The following is a 22,380-nucleotide window of genomic DNA, read 5'->3' as shown; positions in this document are numbered from 1 at the left end:
TATAATTATACTCTGATAAGTCTAACATACACACCATGAAGCATAATTAACAGACTAAAATTGGAACTAATACATAGAGCTTACAGGGACCTACTATTCTAAGAGCCTCACCAGTAGGAGTTAGAATTAGATCATATTTTACATCTGGTCTTTTTTTTTCTTTTTTTGAGGAGGTTATAGTGGCATTGGGTGGAGGCATTACTGTATATGCAGTCTATCTGGATCTGACTAGAGCCTTTGATACAGTTTCACATAAAAGTACTTTTGGAAAAGTAAGCATGCTAGTTGCAAATGGACATATTACTCAGTAGGTCAAAAATAGGGTTAAAAATAGACAGCAACAAATCTGAAGGTAAAACCTGCTGAACCTTGTGAGCATAATCAGTAGTGTGTCACATGATTCTGTATTATGTCAACTAGTATATGGGATATTTTGTTCTGAAGAAACTTTGACTTGGTAAATATGCATATGACTATAACCTTAGTAATGTAGTCACATTTTCTGTAAATATGGGACTGCAACAAGGAGCATTAGATAAAAATATACATGATATAACAAATTTGGTGGATCTCTGAATACTAAGGAATACAACAGTCAAAGGATGTTGACTGTCATTGTAAGACAGCTGGACAGCCAACAAAGATGGACTTCTAAGTCAGAGACATAGGAACATAAGTTGTTCATAAATATGACTTTGACCAAAAATGCAGCCACAGTGACTCTAAAAGATTAAGTTACTGAAAAGTGTCCCTAGATCAGTTTAGTTATCTTGTTAACAATAGTAAATAACAAATAAATGTATTTTGCAGAACCATATACAGTCAAAGTTCAGAACTTATATTATACCACAATGCTTCAATAATCCACTAAATCATTGAATGTGATAACACCTTTTGCAGTGTCAGAGCTAAGCACATAGCTCAGTTACAGAAAGGCCCAGCAAAGAAAATCTGTGGGTTGGAAATCCAAAGCTACGCAGGGACATCAGAAGAGCTATGACTATTTTCAATGTCATATAGATACTCAGAGGTGATCTCATTCATGCCTTCAAAGTATTTCCCAACCCATGCATGTTTCACAGCCTGTGTTGGGAGCACATTAAAACACTAGGATAGATAATTTATCGGTAAAAGCTAACTTCAACTAGAAAAAGCTGATTGTTTATTTGTTTATTTATTTATTTATTTATTTATTTATATTTGTTTACCAGGGTAGAGCACTGATCAAAACTCATCAATTTCAGGCTTATCCTGGGTAAAATATAAAATATTTCACAAGCAAAAACAACAGAAATGTAAGCAATAACAGAGTACTTCTGACTATTTACATAGAAAAATTATGTATAATATAATGACTACCCAGACTTTGGAGCAAACCCTGCTAGTTAGTACCAGTAAAGAAAGCCGTTCACTGACCAGTTTCAAAAACAAATTTGACCCATATGTATGTATTAAGAAAGTCAAGCACATGTAAATAAACTTATAGGTTCATAAGCATGCACTATGCATGCAGTGAGCCTAGCCCAAATTCCTTGTTGTCCCAAACCACAGTCTGGTTAAGTGACTCTCTCAAGATCACACAGCAGGCAACTAAAAGCTGAGGAAATCAAACCCTGTAACACAGGAAATAGCTCATTAACAGTTCATAGACTTAATCCACTGTGCCAACTACCTGTCCAAAATTTTCTCCCACTTGCACAGTAGAGAGCAGTTTCAATCAAGTAACCTCAGTGTTATTTGCTCAGCATGCTTGCACTTTGCCAAACTGCTGCCTGTACTTCCTAAAGGTCAGTAGGCCACTACATTGATAATATCAACTTTGAACCTATACATGGCCTTGAATAATTGCCAGTATGACCAAGGATATGACATCACATGCAGACGTCTTTCACTGAAAAGTTCAACAAAGAAGACTTTGTTCTATAGCAGTGACTTAAGCCTAGGCTATACAAATAGTCTCTGCCCAACCATGGCACATTCAGAAATACAGTATTTAATAACCAACTCAGTGCTGCTACTGATGGGATATCAGTGCAGAACTAAACCCATGACCTGTCTAACTTATGCATAAGTGTGAAGCTTGACTGTATAAGTTTCACCAAGTGGGTAAAGCCTATATCAATGGTGTGTATTTTATTTGTTATAGTCTGGTTCTGCAGTCAAGGGCACATGGCAATGCCACATATTTGTTCTGTGCACAATGTACCACAGAAGTATTTATATATTTTTTTGAATTGAGTGAATGCTTCTTTCTCTAGATGGAAGTTAATTTTGATTTTATGTTTCCCTAACAAGTTTAGTGTGAGAATTAAAATACTTTGCAATTTCACAATTGTGTGTGTGTGTGTGTGTCTGTGTGTGTGTGTGTGTGTGTGTGTGTGTGTGTGTGTGTGTGTGTGTGTGTGTGTGTGTGTGTGTGTGTGTGTGTGTTTTATATATATATATATATATATATATATATATATATATATATATATATATATATATATAGATATATATATATATATATATATATATATATATATATATATATATATATATATATGGGTCTACTGTTTTTGGTCGAGGTTTCAGTACTTCGAACTTCACTTGTACGAACCTACTTGTTCAAAGAACTGTGTTGCACTTAATTTAAAATCGTTTTTTTCTCTAAAAACTGCATTTTACCTGATTTTGGCCTAGCACTCAAGTGCGGGGTCATTTATTGCACTGTTGTGATTATTTTGCTGCTTGTGTATCTCTGTTACCTTTAAACTACAACAAAAAGAAAAAAAAAAAAAATCTTGCTTTTTTCCCACTTTCTGAAAGTTAAGAAAGTTCAGTTACAGATTTGATGTTCTGAACTGTTTGGAAGTTTCTAGAAGGCCAGTGCTTGCTTGGGCTAAAGGGAAGTCTCTGTGTTCACCAGTGGGAGTGGTTAACACTGAACAGACTGCCTGTCCCTGGAGGAGTGGTTACTACCTAGAAGCTGTAGTTTTATTGGCCATTTTGGGTCAATTCTAAACTCCTTGATCTCTCTCTCTTAAAACCAGGCTGCCTCGTGGTTTTGGTGTCTTTTCAGGCTTGCTAGTTGTTGCTGAAGCACCTACCAAGAGGAGAAAACGCTGAGAAGAAAAGGAGCCACTTTTGTGATTTTAAGTATTTTCTTCTGATTTTTTGTTAAGTTTTACTGCTTTGCCACCTACTTTTTGGCATTTCCCGGCTTGCTAAAGTTTATATCTGTAACAGTAACAGTACGTGGAACACATCTAGAGCCTGTTTACTGCATTTCTTGTGTTGCACTTAATTTAAAATCATTTTTTTCTCTAAAAACTGCATTTTACCAGATTTTGGCCTACCATTCAAGTGTGGGGTGATTTACTGCACTGTTCTGATTATTTTGCTGCTTGTGTATCTCTGCTACCTTTAAACTACAACAAAAAGAAAAAAAAAAACAAAAAAAAATCTTGCTTTTTTTCTCACTTTCTGAAAGTTAAGAAAGTTCAGTTACAGGTTTGCTGTTCTGAACTGTTTGGAAGTTTCTAGAAGGCCAGTGCTTGCTTGGGCTAAAGGGAAGCCTCTGTGTTCACCAGAGGGAGTGGTTAACACTGAACAGCCTGCCTGTCCCTGGAGGAGTGGTTACTACCTAGAAGCTGTAGTTTTATTGGCCATTTTGGGTCAATTCTAAACTCCTTGATCTCTCTCTCTCTTAAAACCCTACAACTCTCTTTTTGCGTGGTTTTGCGCACTGAGCAGCATCGGGCAGCGCCGCCTAAACAGGTTTAAACTATTCCAGGCTCCACAAAGTCTGCTCTTCACTTTTTCCCTTAGAACTGTTCAAACTCTCAAAGTAATCACTCTATTCTCTTTCTAATCCCTGCACTTGCTCAGCTCTTATAAGGAAACACTAACTAACTAAAGCACTACACCCTCCTTGACTTCTCATAAGTATTAGACTCCCTTTTGGTCCTTCCTGATCAAGTGAAAAATCAGTTCCCTTCCCTAATCTGATCAGTAAAAAAAACAGTTCCCTATACTAATCTGGTATGTCCAAGGGTCATTTTCAAGGTTACTCTCCAGTCCAGCTGGTGAATCTGGGAATTTTGAGGCAATGTTACAATTGCCTTATGTACACAGACAACCCTCTCCTCCTTCCAACAAACTCTAATACATGTGAGAGATGCAGTTACACAGCCAAACTGGAGGCAGAGCTCTCTCAACCCAAGACTGGCACAGTCAGTCAGGAGGAAAAGGTAACCACCCACACCACAAATCCAGTCTCACACAGACTTATTGCATCTGCATACCCAACACATAAACACACAAAAACATACTCGGAGGCTCTAAATAAAAATCTGCCTAAACAGCAAAGACCTCCTAAGCAGATATTCAAGCAACAGCCACCCCTCAACAATACCCACAAATCACATATCTCACAAAATCAGTGTGCCTCACAGTCACAGCCCATAAGGCCAAACAACACACCAAATACACTTGTTATAGGGGACTCTATTGTCCGGCACACTGGCGTCCCACTCACCAGACTGAACAAGGAGAAGGTCACTGTAAGCTGCCTGTCGGGTGCCAGGATCCACCACATAATGCAAGCACTCAGGTCACTCCGAAGCAAGTACAAGTATGACTCCATCATTGTCCATGCTGGTGTGAATGACCTGAGACGTACCTCCCCGGACTACATGAAAAGAGACATAGAGGAGCTCTCTGACCATGTAGCCCAGGCTGGTATATCCCTGACCTTGAGTAGCATCTTGCCCTCACCAAGAATGATGCCACAGTATAAAGACAAAATGATCAGTTTCAACAATTGGCTAAAGTATTGGTGTCATTCAAAGGGGATCCAGTGTCTGTCAGCCTGGGATGACATGCTCGACAAGCCACATTGCTTCGCTAGGAATGGCTTGCACCTGTCACCCTTAGACTTTCGTATACTGGCCATGGCTCTTGCCACCCCCATAGTGCCTTTTTTAGGCAAGGCTCAAAGGACAAACCCACCTCCATAGACAACCCAAAGATAAAAAACTAAAGGTAATGCTACTCAATGCCAGAAGTCTAAACCTCAAGATGCACGCACTCGAGACTCTCCTCAGTATGGAGAAAATCGATGTCTGTGCAGTAACAGAAACCTGGTTCAAGGCTCCTGAGAGCACCCCAGCACTACCAGGTTATAACTCATACCATGCGTTCGCCCCAAAACTCGGACGAAGCACAAAAGGAGGGGAGTATCTATATTCATCAAAGATACCTACACCTCCAGGTTAGTGGCACTGCACGAAGCATCAGAAACCATCCATGTGCAACTAACATCAGGCAAAACTGCCTTTCAGTTTGTAGCCTGCTACAGAACACCCTCCCTATTACAGGAACCCCACTTGGCATTCCTGAGAACACTGGAGAATATGAAGGTCTCTCCAAACACTATGTTATTGGGTGACTTCAACTACCCAAACATTGACTGGGAAAACTACTCAAGCCCAAACACCCTCGCCCAACGGTTCCTTGAATTTATAAACTCAAACGCAATGGAACAACTGGTCACCACTGCCACAAGAGGGAACAACATATTGGACCTGGTCATCACCAACATGGGGACTCTATGTTCCACACCAGAGGTAAACCCCTCATTGGTAAGATCAGACCATAAACAAATTTCCCTGGACATCCATATCCCGTCCCCACCCCCAGCCAAGGAAATCACTGTAAAGAATTTCTCCAAAGCCAACTTTGCACTTCTCAAGACTGAGGTGGAATCCTTCAAAGCCCCTGGGCCAGAGGATAATACAGCCCAATCCACAGAATCCTTTACAAATGCATTCTATGAGCACCTGCAGGAATGCATGGATCGTGCTATCCCAAATAAAACCAAGACTCACTCCTCCAAAAACAGGAGACCGGTCTGGTGGACCCCGGCCATAAATAAGCTATACAACAGAAGGAGGAAGCTACTACATGACAGAGCAAAATCCCAAAAAGGGAAGGCATCTCTGATCAGTATTAGCAAGAAACTTCGATCCCTCATAAAATCATCAAAGGCCAGTTTCAAAAGAAAATTTGCCCTAGACACTAAAGATAATCACAAGGCCTTCTTTAGTTATGTCAGAAACATGGGCGGAAACTCCCAGATATGCTCTGAATTGTTGCATAACGGTGCAAAATATACCGAACCTACAGACATAGCCAACATCCTGGCAGACAGATTCAGTGCAAACTTCTCCCCCCACCTTCCCCCCAAAGGAGCAAACGCCTATCCCAACTGAATGTAACCTCCCTGATATCACAGCTGCACAGGTGAAAGCTGCCCTCTCCAAAGCAAAAAACACAGTATCTATGGGACCGGACGGTGTCCCAGGCTGTGTCTTACATGCGCTCCAAGAAGAACTGAACCCTCACATTAAGTCACTGTTCAAACTTAGCCTTACTACAGGATATGTACCCAAAGAATGGCATACAGCTACAGTGGTCCCACTCCACAAAGGTGGTGCCACAACGGACCCCGGAAACTATCGCCCCATAAGCCTGACTAGTTTGGTCTGTAAAGCTATGGAGCGTATTATCATAGAACTCATAAACAAAGACATTGGGAGCCTCCAGACACTGGACCCTACCCAATTCGGCTTTGTTAAGGGCAGATCTTGCCTCTTAAACCTAGTTGATTTCTTTGAAACAGTTACCAAAGCCATAGATGAGGGCAAGGTAGTCCACACAGCCTACCTGGACCTCGCAAAAGCCTTCAACACAATACCCCACTCGGGCATCATAAATAAGCTTACCAGCTTAAATATCAACCCCTATATCACACGATGGATTGCAAACTGGCTCAGAGATAGAACCCACATGGTCAGAATCACAGGTGCCATGTCCGAATCCAAACCAGTTACAAGTGGCGTCCCACAGGGCTCAGTTCTGGGACCTCTCTTGTTCGGTATATACTTCTCTGAGGTTCAGGCTAACATGAGGGGATTATGGCTGACAAAGTTCACAGATGACTGCAAACTGAGGGCCATAATCGAATCTCCAGCTGACACAAGCATCCTCCAAAAGGGTCTCACAGAGACGGATGCTTGGTGCCAGAACCACGGCCTCAAGCTAAATGCTAAAAAGTGCATAGTCATCCCCATTGGGAAAAACAAGGTGCCCACAAATTACCACATAGGTAGTAATCCATTAAGTACAGAAGAAGTAATTAGAGATTTGGGGACCAACATAGATAGTAATCTCTCCTTTGATAATCACGTTGCCAAAGTGGTTAGAAAGACCTTCTATATAGCCCACCTTATCACGAAAGGGTTCACATCTAGATCAAGAGAGGTCATTCTGCCCCTCTACTTGACACTCATCAGGCCCATAATTGAATACAATGCCCCTTTTGGGATGTGCCTTACCCGACACCTGCAGCAACTGGAGAGACCCCAAAAGTACCTCACCAAGAGGATCATGGGCTACAAACAGATGTCCTATGCAGCTCGACTAAAGAAACTCCAGCTCTACTCAGTTGCTTACCGCCTACTCAGAGGCGATCTATGCCTGACGTACAAAGCCATGTCAAACCCAGAATTAATGGACATGCTCCACCTCAAAAAATCCAAGTCCCTTACAGCTACACACTCCAGGGACCTAAACCTCAGCACAAAAATAAATAGGACATGCTGGAGGGACAGATTAATTTCCCAGAGGCTCCCCTCACTCTGGAATAGAATCCCAATTCATGTTAGACATAGCCCCTCGCTGACCCTCTTCAAGCGAAATTTGGACGCGTGTATGGGAAATCGCAAATTCACCCCTGGGATCTCTCCTGTGTCCCTGCTAGACAGAGGCACAGTAAACTAATCTTAAAAGGGTACCTTCTGTGACCTAATTTACAGAGGTACAGTAGGCTAATCTAATAGGGAGGCGGAAGCCAAATACACTCTGGCTAGGCTTATAAATGCCCTAGGGCAGATAGCCTAGTATCTACCTATAAACCTATGAAACTTCGAAAACTGACTACGGAGATCACAATACAGTGCAGAAAGGGAATATTCCCTTTTCCTCGCTGTAGTGCGATCTTGGAGATGGTATATTTTAGTAGAGCGGTTGTGGGGGGCAGGGGAGCTTGCCCCCCTGCAAAAGCATGTTTTTGTTATAGATTTTTTTTTTTATTTGTGAGGCAATTGGGCACCTAGGTTTCATTGAAGTGCAGTTTCGCTGAAGTGGAGTTCTACTTTTCATTTTTCAGTTAAGTGAACATTCATTGTAAAGTAGTAGGTCTATATATATATATATATATATATATATATATATATATATATATATATATATATATATATATATACACACACACATATATACATATATATGGATATATAGGTAGTAAGAAAGTCAAGCACATGTGCACACACACACACACACACACACATGAATTTAAGCTGATTTATTTTTGCCTATTATTTTTTGCTTTAAGATGGAACTATAGAATAATTTGGGATTATATTAAAAGTATAAGAATGTATGTATGTGCCAGCTAAATTCATGAATTGTCTCACGGCATTTATAGCTTAAGTGGTTTTCTGTTATATTTTGTGGTTTTTTAATAGTCAAAAAACCCTTTAGATGAAATATCCTGCATTAGCCGTGGCAGGTGTGCATTTTTGGATAGCTATTTTTAATAGCATGCAACATTTTCACTTGTGGTTTTCTCCTTGACTAGATTAATCTTTTTAAGTGTACTCTACCACCATTAAAAGATTTTGTTTAGCCAATTTCATAGCCCAATGGGCTGTTCTTGGAAGAAGTGTTTAATAATAAAGCATTACCATGTTTAAAGGATATAGCTATACCCTGGTTTTGACTTAACCATGTATTCTTTATGATTATTATAATGTAAAATCACCTTATAACTCAAGAGTTTTGTTTCAGAAGTTTCATGAAGTAGTCATTTTCAGAAAGTTTTAGCAGAACTTGGACATCTAATACAAACTGCCAAAATCCATAGTGTGATCTAGTTTTTCCCCTATCAACATTTAATTTATTGTAAGCAGTGATGGGCAAATTCATCATATGGATTATTGAATTCTCTGATTAAATTGTATAAATCTATGGCTGAATACATGAGTCTGTAAGCCATACAAACAGTATATCTAGCTGTTTGTAATGCAATATGAGTAATATATGGTCCATAACCATGCATAGTGGGCTGCCAGAAATGTAAATGGTTCCCTCCACCCCACATTCATCTATTCATCCACAACCTTTCTTTCTAAATTTTATACATGGGGTTAACCTGTATGCACAGCAACTACACAGTAACAGTATGAGGATATATGACACATCACTGTAAGCAGCACTCAGTCCATTTTGTAATGCCTGCTGTCATTTGTACACTACTTATGTTATATCTATTTATATACAACAAAATCTAGATACTGGCTGTTATTCCACTTCAGGGCTGGTCATAAGTATATTAATATGCAAAATGAGCCTGAAAATGTTCCACCCACATCAGTACTCTATGATGGTTTACAAATAATAAATTAAATGAACTATGAATTACCATCAGTTAACTTCCAGGATACTGGATGCTAAACTTGCACCACACTACATGTCTATTTCTTCTATATGTGGTACAGCTCTCCTTGATCAGGATATATATATTACAAGTTTGTGGGGGAGCACATGCTATGCGTTTCAATGGTCACATAGATTATTTACCAAGAAATAACCTATAACCTTGTGTGATTTCACATTACAGTTGTAACATCTGTAGAATGAAACACAAGCTGTTCTCACGGAATGAAAGACCATAGGCTGGAGCACAGAAAGTCAGTCAGTCATAAAATCTCAACTAACTCTATTGAATGTCTTCCCAGCATCAAGCCTCAGCAATAAGCGTGGGGCCGTCTTGCATTCTACTTCCCTTGGGATTATCATTGTTGTTTATGTTGTCAAATGTTTGCCTTCCCTCCACAGAAAAACATTGTTCCATATCTGTCAGTTTTGGCAACACCTCAGCCATTCTCTTTGCTAGTACAGATATAAACACTTTTTAATCATGGTTCAAATTTGAAAATGGTCTGTATGAAGTTAGGTTTAAAGGGTATTAGCCCTCTTTGGGTAGTACAGCCACCGCTGCTTTCTTCCAAGATGCTGATACCGTCCCTCTTTTAAAATATTGATAAATATAACCTTAAAGATCTTTTATCACCTTCTTCCTCCTAACTCCCAAACTTCCACAGGAATATCACCTGTTCCTGGAGACATCCCTGTTGACTGATAATACATCACAAGTTTTATTTCATCCCCTCCCACCTTAGATATAAATTCATGAGCCTAAGTTTCCTTTAATCTTGGTATATTTAAGTCTTAAATAATCATTGCCATTTGTGTCTTTTCTTGTTTCTCCATTCCTCTCTTCTATACAGATTTTCATAGAATTTCCAAAATATCTCAATGCCTCTGCAAAGTCTCTGGTCATTTCTCTAGTCATAGTCTCCCTAAGTTTAACAATACCCCTTTCTATGGTCTGCTACCTAAGTTATTATGCTAATAGTTTTGTGCTCTGGGTTTTTTTATCAAAAACTACTTCCTGAAAACAATCTTTCTAAACTCATGAATATTATCAAAATGTTGCCTTATTTCCCATTTAGGACTCAAAAATTGCTTCTCTTCTCTTCTTGTTCTATATGATTTCCCCTCATCTGCACTGCTTTAACTTTTCATAATCCCTCAATTTCTATTAATTCTTTCATCTCTCTCATTTCCATTTGTTTTAAATTCAGTTTTCATGCTGTTCTGCACCTCAGCTACCCCTTTTGAAGAGATTTGTATCTTTCCTTAAAAAGTCTTGAATTGTTTTCACTACCCAATCCTTAAATTCTTCGCTTTTTAATAGGTTAGAAGGAAAGTGCCAGGGTCTTATTTTTACTTTATTGCCCGTCATCTTTATCGTAGTCTTTATTGGTACATAATCTAAATCAGTTATTGGATGTGTTTTAAAGCTGTCAGTAAATTATTCATGCTCTCATGAAATATAATGTCTGTGGTATTTTACTTTGAGAGGATTTCTGTCTATACACACTGAGCTGAGCGGAGGAGGGGCACTGACTACAACTCTGATCTGTGATTATATAACAATAAGTATCCTGTTTTTTTTTTTTTTTTGCTTATTTTTACTAGTTATTGCTTATTCTAGCCATTTATGCCACTTTTTATTGTCTGCTACATACTTTTTACTGTATTTTATTGCTATAAACTAATCTACACGGTTGTACTAAACTTGTCTGACTTACAGGGCCTGATAAATAAGTTTTTTACTGTCACGCTGTAAAGCGTTTTAGCTAGTTTCACTGTGCGAAAGGTATTAACTGGAAATTTTCTCCATTTGTTAAACATCTGTTTGTTTGTTCTGATTTCCTGCCAATGAGTGTATCGTATAACTGATTTGTTTGCAGTTAAAAGCATTCTCTAGAGTCTCCTTGCTCCTTTATCTGAGTATCTGTTTATAGGTTCATAGGTTCATATTTAACATATTGATTTATAGGTCGTTTAAAACAGGGTAGAGTAATTTCAAGGGTCTTATCTGACTGTTTTAAATTAATTGTTTCAATTATGAAGTGACGCTGATTGGCTAGGTAATGCAAATTAATGTAAACTACTATAAAAGAGCCTTGATTTCCTGGATTAGTGTCTGATGAAGTCTGTTGTAGTGGATGAAAACGTGGAATAAATTGTAGTGTTCAATAAATTGTCCTGTATGCTGTAGGAGCTTGTCCGTTTCACCTTTTTTGGAAGTTATTGGCATACGTGCTGGTGATTTCCTTCCCTATATTTTGGTGTCTTCACGGAAATAGCTCCAGTACTTAGTAGTTATGACCACCCCTCCTGGCATGATTAAAGGGCCGTTCCCTGTGCTTTCTCTTATTAACCTGGTGCACTTGGGAATTCTGAGGCAGTGTAGGAACTGCCTTATTTACACAGACAACCCTCTCCTCTTACCTCCCAACACTCAGACTTGCGAGAGTTGCACTTATATCACCAAACTGGAAGCTATGCACTCTCCAGCCAAGACTGGACCAGCAAGTCAAGAGGAGAAGGTCAACACCTGCACCACACCACATAGAGCACATAACCCTCCAGAACACCCACTATCACAGCTCTCACAAAAAAACACAAACCACACACACCCATCTACATGGTGGCTCTCAACAGAAATGTGCCCAAACAGCAGAGACCTCCAAGACAGAAACACACTCAACCAACACAACACAGCACAAACCACAGGACACATAGCTCACTTCCACAGTGTGCCCCTCAACCTAAGCCCTTAAGGCTAAACACCTTGCCCAATACACTAATCATAGATGACTCAAAAGATGTCCCACTCACTAGGTTGAATAAGGAGAAAGTAACAGTCAGCTATCAGGTGCCAGAATCTGACACATAACATATGCACTCAGGTCACTCCACAACAAGTACAAGTATGACTCTGTAATTGTCCATGTGGGTGTGAATGAATTGAGATGCACCTCTCTGGACTACATGAAAACAGACATGGTGGAGCTCTTAGATTATGTGGCCCAGGCAGGTATGACACTAGCCCTGAGCAGTATCCTACTGTCACCCAGAATGATACCACAGTACAAACAAAAAATGATTGACTTCAACAATTGACTTAGTTTCTGGTGTCATTCTAAGGGGATCCAGTATCTGTCTACTTGAGATGACATGATTGACAGACCTCGATGCTTTGCCAGAGATGGCCTGCATCTGTTACCCCTGGGTTTCTGGGTACTGGCTAAGGCTCTTGCCACCCACCCCTTTAGTGCCTTTTTTAGGCGGTGTTCCAAATTACCACAATAACAGCTATAAATAAATCCAATCTGTGGGTCATGCTGCTCAATGCTAGAAGTCTGAATCTCAAGATGCACTTGCTCAAAGCACTCCTCAAAATGGAGAACATCGACATTTGTGCTGTAATGGACACCTGGTTTAAAGTGGCAGAAAACATGCCTGTGCTACCAGGCTAGAAGTCATTCCACACCTTTCGGCTACAAAACATGGACCGAAGCTCCAGAGTTGGTGGTGTCTCCATATTCATAAAGGATATGCACACCTCCAGACTAGTAGCCCAGCATAACACATCTGAGATACATCAGTTAAAACTAACATTGGGTAAGATGGCGAGCTAGGTCATAGCCTGCTATAGGTCCCCAACCATGTCCCTAGACTCTCACTCCATGTTCCTAAGCACCTTGGAATCTATCAAGGTCCAACCCAACACTCTCTTACTAGGAGACTTCAACTACCCTTCCATCAACTGGGAAAAGTATTCAAGCACCGATACATTGGCACAGAGCTTCCTGGAATTCATCAGTTGCAATGCCCTGGACCAGCTCATTTTGTCCCCCACTAGAGGAAGCAACATCCTTGACCATGACATGGGCAACCATTGCTGTACACCAGTAGTCAATCCCTCCCAGGTCAGATCCGACCATAAACTAATCACCATGAAAATCCACATTTCACCCACACCCCCTGCAAAGGTAACCACTTTAAAAAACTTCTCCAAAGCTGACTTTGGACTCCTGAAAACAGAGGTGGCTAAATTCATAGCACCTATGCCAGTGGAAAATAACTTCATGATTGCTGAATCATACACAGATTCTCTGTACAAATGTACATAAATGCACGGAACTAGCCATACCCAACAGAACCAAGACACTCTCCCCAAAAAAGGAAGCCAATCTGGTGGTCCCCTGCCATTAATAAACTCTACAACAGAAGGAAAAAACTGTTGCAGAAAAAGGTGAAGTCCCCAGACTGGAAAAACTCCCTTATTAGCCTCAACAAAAAGTTGAGATCCCTCATCAAATCCACTAAAGCTAGTTATGAAAGCAGAATTGTGGCAGACACTAAAAACAATCACAAAGCCTTCTATAACTATATCAAGAATCTCCACAGCAATACCCAAATTTGCTCTGAAATACTGCACAATGGTACCTCCTATACTGAGCCAACAGATATTGCCAACATACTGGCCGACAGATTAAGTGCCAACTGTACCCCCCCCCACAAGACCAATCACATTACTGGAAGAATGTCAGGCACCCAGCGTTACTGCAGCACAGGTTAAAGCTGCATTGTCCAAGGCCAAGAATACAGCTTCCTTGGTACCCAATAATATCCCTGGCTGTGTTCTACATGAACTACAAAGTAAACTGGTACTAATCTGTGTGACCTGTTCAGTCACAGCCTCACCTTAGGCAGTGTCCCTACTGAGTGGTGCACTGTTACAGTCATCCCTCTCCATAAAGTGGGAGCGACTACAGACCCTGGGAATTATCGCCCCATTACTCTGCACTAAGGCAGTGCATGCAGCCTACCTCAATCAGGCCAAGGTCTTTGATAGCACTCTTCACTCGGGAATTATTGTTAAACTCACCAAACTAGGTATCAACCTGTATATCACTAGGTTGTTTGCAAACTGGCACACAGATAGAACACATAGTGTGAAAGTAGCAAACTCCAAGTCAGACTGCCAACCAGTCATGGGTGGAGTCCCACAGGGATGGGTCCTGGGTCCCCTCCTGTTCGGCATCTACTTCTCAGAAGTACAGGCCAACACAAAGGGACTCTGGATGACCAAGTTCACTGATGACTGCAAGCTGGGAGCCATTATTAACTCCCCAAGTGATGCAGACATCCTACAGAAAGGTCTCACTGAGACCAATGACTGGTGTCGAAACCATGGCCTTAAGCTTAATGCCAAAAAATGTGTCTTCATCCCCTCTGGTAAAAACTCAGTTCCTACAAATTATCACATTGATGGGAGCTGACTGAACACTGAAGGCATTATAAAAGATCTGGGGACGCAGGTTGACAGCAACCTTTCATTTGACCACCACATTGCCACTGTGGAAGAATGTCCTTCTATGTGGCACATCTCATTACCAAGGGTTTTGCATCCAGGAAGAAAGAGGTCATCGTCTCTCTCTACTCTTCCCTCATTAGACCAGTCATGAAGTATTATGCCTCATTTGGCATGTATCTCACTAGACACCTGCAACAGCTGGAGAGGCCACAGAAGTACCTCACAAAGAGGATCCTAGGCATTAAACACATGTCCTACATGGACAGACTCAAAAGACTCCAGCTATTCTTTGTCTCATATCGTCTATTTAGAGGTGAACTCTGCTTGACTTACAAAGCCATGTCTGACCTAGCTCTGTTAGAAATGCTACATCTAAAGAATCCCAATCCCTCCACACCACATGCTCCAGACACCTCAACATCATTACCACAATAAACAGAACATGCTTGAGGGACAGGTTCATAACCCAGAGACTCTGGATGCTCTGGAATAGACTTCACATACATGTCAAGCAGAGCACCTCGCTGACCCTCTCCAAGAGAAATCTTGATGAGTGGATGGGTAATAGAAAGTTCACCCCGGGGATCACTCTAGTGACTCTACTTGATAGAGGCACTGGGAACTAACATCGGGCAGCACAATGCCAGGGCACTTCTATGGGCTAGACTTGTAAAGGCTCCAGGGCCATTAGCCTAGCACACACCTATGAACTTATGAACCTATAAAGTCTAACTCAGTTGTTATACCTTGGGAAATGATATGTAAATTCTGTCTGAAATCTTGGTAATAATTTCACATCTTCCATCCCAAATATTCTCAGATATTTTTTTAGAAACTTACCATGCTTTGTTATATTTTCCCTTCTAGGTCCCCCTAATATATCTTTATTATTGCACAAGTCCAGTCCCCTCCATTAAATATTATTCCCTACTAGAAGTGAATTGACTCTCCCACAATTCCCTAAATCTCATATTAGTTTTAGGTGGAACATAAATACATGGTAATATAATACTACTTCCCTAAATATAACCCCTAATCACCACAAATGTACTGCTGTTGTCTTTTTCCCTCTTTTATCGTTATTGGAGCTCCTCTCATAGTCAGTATTACAATCTCACTTTCCTTTATGCTGAATAACCATTCTGAAATCCTTTCTTTACCAAATTCACATACTCATTTACATCTAAATGTGTTTCCAATAACTGTGTTATTTATACCTTGCAATTTTTACTGTAATTCAGTACTCTTTGCTTCTTGTCCATGCCTACAGTGCCATTCACATTCCATGAAATGATTGATAAGACAGATCATTCTGATAAGATGCTATTATGTTCACATATTAAACATGACAAGTTTTTGAATTTGTGTTTACAACTTGCACCGTCCATTCACACATTATTGTTTGATAGGCTGATCTTAAACCAAACTGCAGCTTCTCATCTCTGTTTGGACCTATGCCACATTTTCCCAGATGTTTTGCTTCAACAAAACACTCAAGAAATAAAATTATATGTCAGTTTTCATTTTAAACCCAACTCATTTATCTGTTTAAACTCCCAGCAGACCCACACAACTATATATACTTTCCAAAAACAGAAAGTACCCTTCCATATATGGGCAGATTCCCAAATAGACAGCTACACCCACAGATGTTACACATTCTAAAGTTAGGTTTAATCATGCTGAAAGCACATGTTAGAGTCTTATGTCCCATTCTGCACCCATACCATCCATTCCTGCCCATACTATCAACAGAAACTGCAATAACAATGTTCTCTCTTCCACTCTATTTATTGATCTCTCAAAAGCATTTGATATGGTAAACCACTCTTTACTTATAAATATTCTGAAATCACTCTCTCTTGATACTCTGGCTGTACAATGGTTTAGTTCCTACCTCAGCAATAGGCAACAGGCTGTGCTCTGGGAGAATAAACTATCATCCCACCTACCAGTCTCATTGGGTGTCCTTCAGGGCTCCATTCTAGGCTCTCTCTTATTCTCAATATTTATCAATGATCTCTACTTAGCTATTCCTCATGCAACCTGCATACAATATACAGATGATTCATCTTTAATCTGTGCAGCTAAATCTTCATCTGAACTACAATCCCTAACTCAGAAGATGTTTAACATAGCAGAGACTTGGTTCTTAAAACGTTGCCTCCTCTTGAATCCCCAAAAAACAAAGCTCCTTCTCTTTACTCCTACCTGTATATCCATGCCTTTAGATTTCTCTGTTATTTCTAACAATGGTAACCTCATATCCCCTAATTCTACCACCAAAATCCTAGGAATTGCAATAGACAATAACCTTAACTTCGATACCCATATTAATAACACTATAAAAACAATCAACAGAAAAATGGGCTCCCTATACAGGATCAAGTACTTTCTCGCTCCAATAGCCAGAACTGCTACTGCCCACTCCCATCGAATCTCAACACTTCTCTATGCCTCACCAATATACACCAACCTATCAAAGAAGAATCTTTGGTTGTCTGAAGAAGGCGGGTTATTTGAACTTGCCGAAAGCGCTTACGTGTATTTGGTTTTATCTGTGGAGTATTAAACCTGTGTTCCAGCTCTCTTATTGTGTGCGATCCGCTTTTTTAATAGTTTACAGTTTGTTTTTGTTTGGTCTTTAGAATGGGTAACTCTGGTGCTGTTTCTTTTGCAGATATGCAGGAGGTCCATCAGAGTGGGGTCTGACAATGCCCTGTATGCCAGGCATAGATCTCTGCTCAACAGCCTGTAGGAGACAGAATACAGAAATAGGGCCTTGAGGTGGTCTTCATAAGACATGTTACTTATGCCCTGTGTTCTTTTAGTGAGGAACCTCTGTGGATGTTTCAATTGTTGGATATGCCTGGTTAGATACATAAAAAAGGGAACATTGTACTCAATGATAGAATCATATGAGTTTATTATGCTATTAGCCCTAGGCCCTAGCCTTTACAAACCTAGCCATGTTCTACCCTTGTTCTCTCATAGACTGAGAAATAGCAAACATTAGCATGCAAATGTATGATCAGCACCAACTGTCTCTATCCAAAAGTGACAAAGAGGAAACCTCCAAGGTGCATTTATGGTTTCCCATCCAAGTGTCTAAATTACACTTAAATAGGATCATTGAGTAGCTCTGTTTAACTTGAATTGGGAGTTTGTTCCAGAGGAGTGGCAGCATCTGGGAGACATATCTGCCTCTCCAACAAGTCCTACTTACGTTGCAGGCTAGGTTAAGGTCTCTAGAGTGAGCAAGCCTTGTTTTGTTAGATTTTTGGATGTGCAGCATTTCCATTAAGGCAGGATCTGAAACTTTTCTGTAAGCCAGGCATAAGTCGCCTCTAAACAGTCTATACGACACAGAGTATAGTGACAGTGCCTTCAGTCTGTCCATGTAGGTCATGTGATGAAGGCCTTGAATTTTGTTAAACCTCTCATGTCTTTCCAGCTGCTGCAGGTGTCTGGAGAGGTACACACAGAAGGGAGCATTGTACTCTATTATTAGTCTGATGAGTGCCAATTACAGAGGAGCTATAACATCCTTCGTTTTGAAGGCTATTCCTTTACTTATGAGATGGGCAATGTAGAAGGCCTTCTTCACCACTGTGGACACATAATGATCAAAGTTAAGGCTGTTGTCAGCCTGCATTCCCAAGTCTCTTATCACTGGGTTTGAACTTAGAGGGTATTGTTAATATTGTAATTTGCTGGGACTTCACCTTTACTGAAAGGGATGATATTATATTTTTTGTGTTAATTTTAAGTCCATGGCTTTGGCAGCAGTCATTTGTCTGTGTAAGCCGTTTTCCTATTACAGTGACATTGTTTGGTTTCAATTATTGCATCCAGTTTGTAGTCATCAGCAAGCTTGGTAAGCCACAGGCCATCTAGTTTCACCTGAACTTCTGAGAAAGATTCCAAACAGAAGTGGACCCAGCACAGATGCTTGTGGAACACCACTAGTAACCAGTCTGCTAGCAGAGGTGGAATCTCCTACTTTGATTGTATGTGTTCTGTTGATGAGCCAGTTAACTACCATCTAATGACATATGGGTTTATCCCCAGCTGGGTGAGTTTATTGATGATGCCTGAGTGGGGAATAGTATCAAATGCCTTGACTAAGACAAGATTAGTAGTACACACTGTTTTGCCTTCATCCAAGACTTTGTTGACATTTTCAAAGAAGTCCACCAGGTTTAACAAGCATAATCTGCCTTTAAAAAAAACAAATTGGGCTGGGTCAAGAGTCTGAAGATCTCATATATCCTTGTTGATTAGGCCCATGATGATTCTTTCCATGGCCTTACAGATAAGGCTGGTTAGGCTTATGGGTCTATAATTCCTAGGGTCAGCTGAGGGACCCCTTTTGTGCAAAGTGATCACAGTTGTAGTTTTCCATTTGGGTGGGACAAAGCCAGTACTTAGACTGTGGTTGAAGAGAGTACCCAATGGTTCTACCAGCTCCTGTTTTAGACCATTTAGTATGCAGCCTGGGATGATGCCTGATCCTATAGAGGCTATGTTTTTTTTCCTTGGAGAGGGTGGTTATTTTTATTTTATTATTTATTTATTTTACATTTGTTGACCGGGTTAGTCTAACTGGATTTATGTCCATTTTCAGTAGAGTCCCGGGGAGAGAAGCTCGAAGAGATTACTGGACTACTAACATACATGTACTAGTTGTTATACAGTTAAATACTACAAATTTTAAACAGTTCAGGAATCGGGTTCACAGTTTATACAAAAAACATGTTACAAGCATTAGATGAAATATTTTAGACTTTATGTACAAGACTTCATTAGTAACTAGAAAGTAATTGTTAAACAAATGCATACTTCAAGTTTCAACAGTTCAGCAATGCTCACAGTTTAAACAATACGTGTTGCCTGCCTTAGGTAGGATGCTTTAGAATTATATGCAGAAGAATTTAACTAGAGATCATTTAAAATACCTATTAGGATAAGATATGTTTTTGCCAAGGATAGGCCTTGATCTAAAAAGAGACAGATAGAGCATGAATTAGGTCTTAAGAGAGGGTATTTGGGATATAGTATGAGATTAGTCTGGATTTGTACGGGGACATAACCAATGGGTTTTAAGATAGAGTTTCAGATTGTGTTTAAAAAGTGTAAATGAAGACAGTGATGTAAGTTCATGGGGGAGATGGTTCCAATACTTTCCAACTGCATTTGAGAACAGAGCATCTCCTGCCATGTTATTAGATTTACATGTTGATACAAGTAGTTTATTAGATGAGCGTAAAGTTGAAAGGTTCTTATATTGGGTAATGAGACTAGCAAGTATCGGGGTATTGGTAGGTTGGAAAAGGGTTTTGTGTGCAATGGTGAGCTGTTTAAAGTGAATCTGATTCAGAAGCTCTAACCAGCCTAATTGTTTCAGATTATGGCAGTGATGGGTCCTAAAGGAGGAAGCAGTAGCAAATCTGGCAATGCTATTGTAAGCGTTGGCTAGCTTGTTAAGGTTAGTTTTTGACAAGTTAGTATATATGGAAGAAGCATAAAGAAGTGTGGAGATAAGGTGGGAATAGGCAATAGTGGTTCTGGCTAGTATGGAGAGAAAGGGTTTTATCCTATAGAGGGAGCCTAGTCTCCTGTTGACAGTTTTTATGGTATTGTTGATATGGGTATCAAAGTTCAGGTTGTTATCAGTGGTTACCCCTAGAAGTTTAGTTGTTGGATCGGGAGATATGAGTGTACCATTACTGGATATGACTGAAAAGTTAATTGGGAGTGATTTATGGGTAGGAGTGAAGAGGAGGAGTTTGTTTTTTGGGGGGCTCAAGAGGAGGCAACATTGTAGAAACCAATTTTCTGTTTTATTGAACATTGTCTGAGTTAGAGTCTGTAGTTGAGATTGAGATTTAGCTGAGCAGATTATTGTTGAATCATCTGCGTATTGTACACAGTTAGTTAGAGGAATAGCTAGGTTGAGGTCATTGATAAATATTGAGAAAAGGAGGGGGCCCAAATTAGAGCTCTGAGGAACACCTAGGGTAACTGGGAGATGGGATGAGAGGTTGTTGTCCCATAGCACTGCCTGCTGTCTATTATCAAGGTAGCACTGGAATCATTTTATAGTCTTTGTGTCCAGAGAGAAGGATTTTAAAATATTGAGAAGTAAGTGGTGGTTGACCATGTCAAATGCTTTTGAAAGGTCAATGAAAAGTGCTGAAGAGAGAAGATTGTTATTATGGTTTTTATTGATGCTGTCAGTGAAGGATAGGAGTGCAGTTATTGTACTGTGGAAAGGCCTGAAGCCATGTTGAGATTCGGCCAGTAAATTGTTCTGGAGTAGCTGGTCTAGTAACTGTCTGTGGATGCACTTTTCCATTATTTTAGCTAATGGGGAAAGTAGAGCTATGGGATGATAGTTAGAATATTCTCTGGAGTTTCCTCCCTTGTGTAGGGGGATAATGTAGGAGATTTTCCAGATAGTGGGAATAGTGCTTTATTGTATGGTTCTATTTATCAGCAATGATACAGGATAAGCTATGACTTTGGCTGCCTTTTGCAGGTATTCAGCAGGTAGCTGGTCAGCTGAGGGGTAGTAGGTTTTAGTTTACTTAAGAGTTTGCAGATGAGGGAAGTTGGGACAGGTTGCAGGTTTAGAGTTGGGAGAGTTAGTAGTATTGGTTGGAAGGGCAGAGCTATTGGCTGTTAGTTGATTAGCAAGTGTTTGGATGGTCTCAGTGAAGAAGGTATTAAAAGCATTAGCAGTTTGCTTTGGATTGTCGGAATTTGATCCTATAGGGGGTGGTGTTTCGGATTGGCCTAGCTGAAGTAGTCTGTTTATGCTAGCCCAGATCTTTTGTGGATTATTTTGGTTGGTCTGTTGGAGGTGGAAGTAAAAGTGACTGGTGAAAGGTATATTTTGAGGTATGACTGGTGGGGACCTGTCTGCTAGCAGGTTGGCAATTTTCACAGGTTCCGTATTAGTGGTACCATCCAGTACTAGTTTGGCACAAATCTGAGCCTTCTCTTTAAGATTTCATATGTAGTTACAGAATGCCTTGTGATTATCCTTAGCCAGGGGTGCTAATTTGGTTTTGTAGATAGCTTTGGAGAACCTTACAAGATGTCTAATTAGCCTATTCAAGCTGAGGAGGATGTCTTTCCTCTGCTGAGTCCTTTCCTTCTTGTTCTCAGTCAGCAGTTTCTTTCTCTTGTTGTTTAGCCTTTTTATGCTGGACGTCCACCAGGATAGTTTGTTTTTTCATGAGGATCCTGATTTAACCCGTTCAGGTATGGCTGAGTCTATACACTTGTATAGGTGTTTATACAAGGCATTAGTGTAGTCCTCAGTATGGGAGACACTACTCTCGGTGGTGAGCATGGCTTGTAAAACTGTTTATGCCACTGCATAGAAGGCTATAGTCTGCTTTGGATAAATGTTTTAACCTTTATGTTCCAGGGGGGGGGGGGGTCAGCTGTCATCATTACTTCAAACGAAACAGATTTGTGATCTGACCTTACCAGGGAGGGCCCACACATGGGGTGATGCAGCAATCTCC

This window comes from Protopterus annectens, chromosome 9.part0, assembly GCF_019279795.1.
Source record: "Protopterus annectens isolate FY-2018-M chromosome 9.part0, PAN1.0, whole genome shotgun sequence".
NCBI classification, from domain to species: Eukaryota; Metazoa; Chordata; order Ceratodontiformes; family Protopteridae; genus Protopterus; species Protopterus annectens.
The sequence above is the reverse complement of the archived record's forward strand: the minus strand, read 5'-3'. Positions refer to the sequence as shown.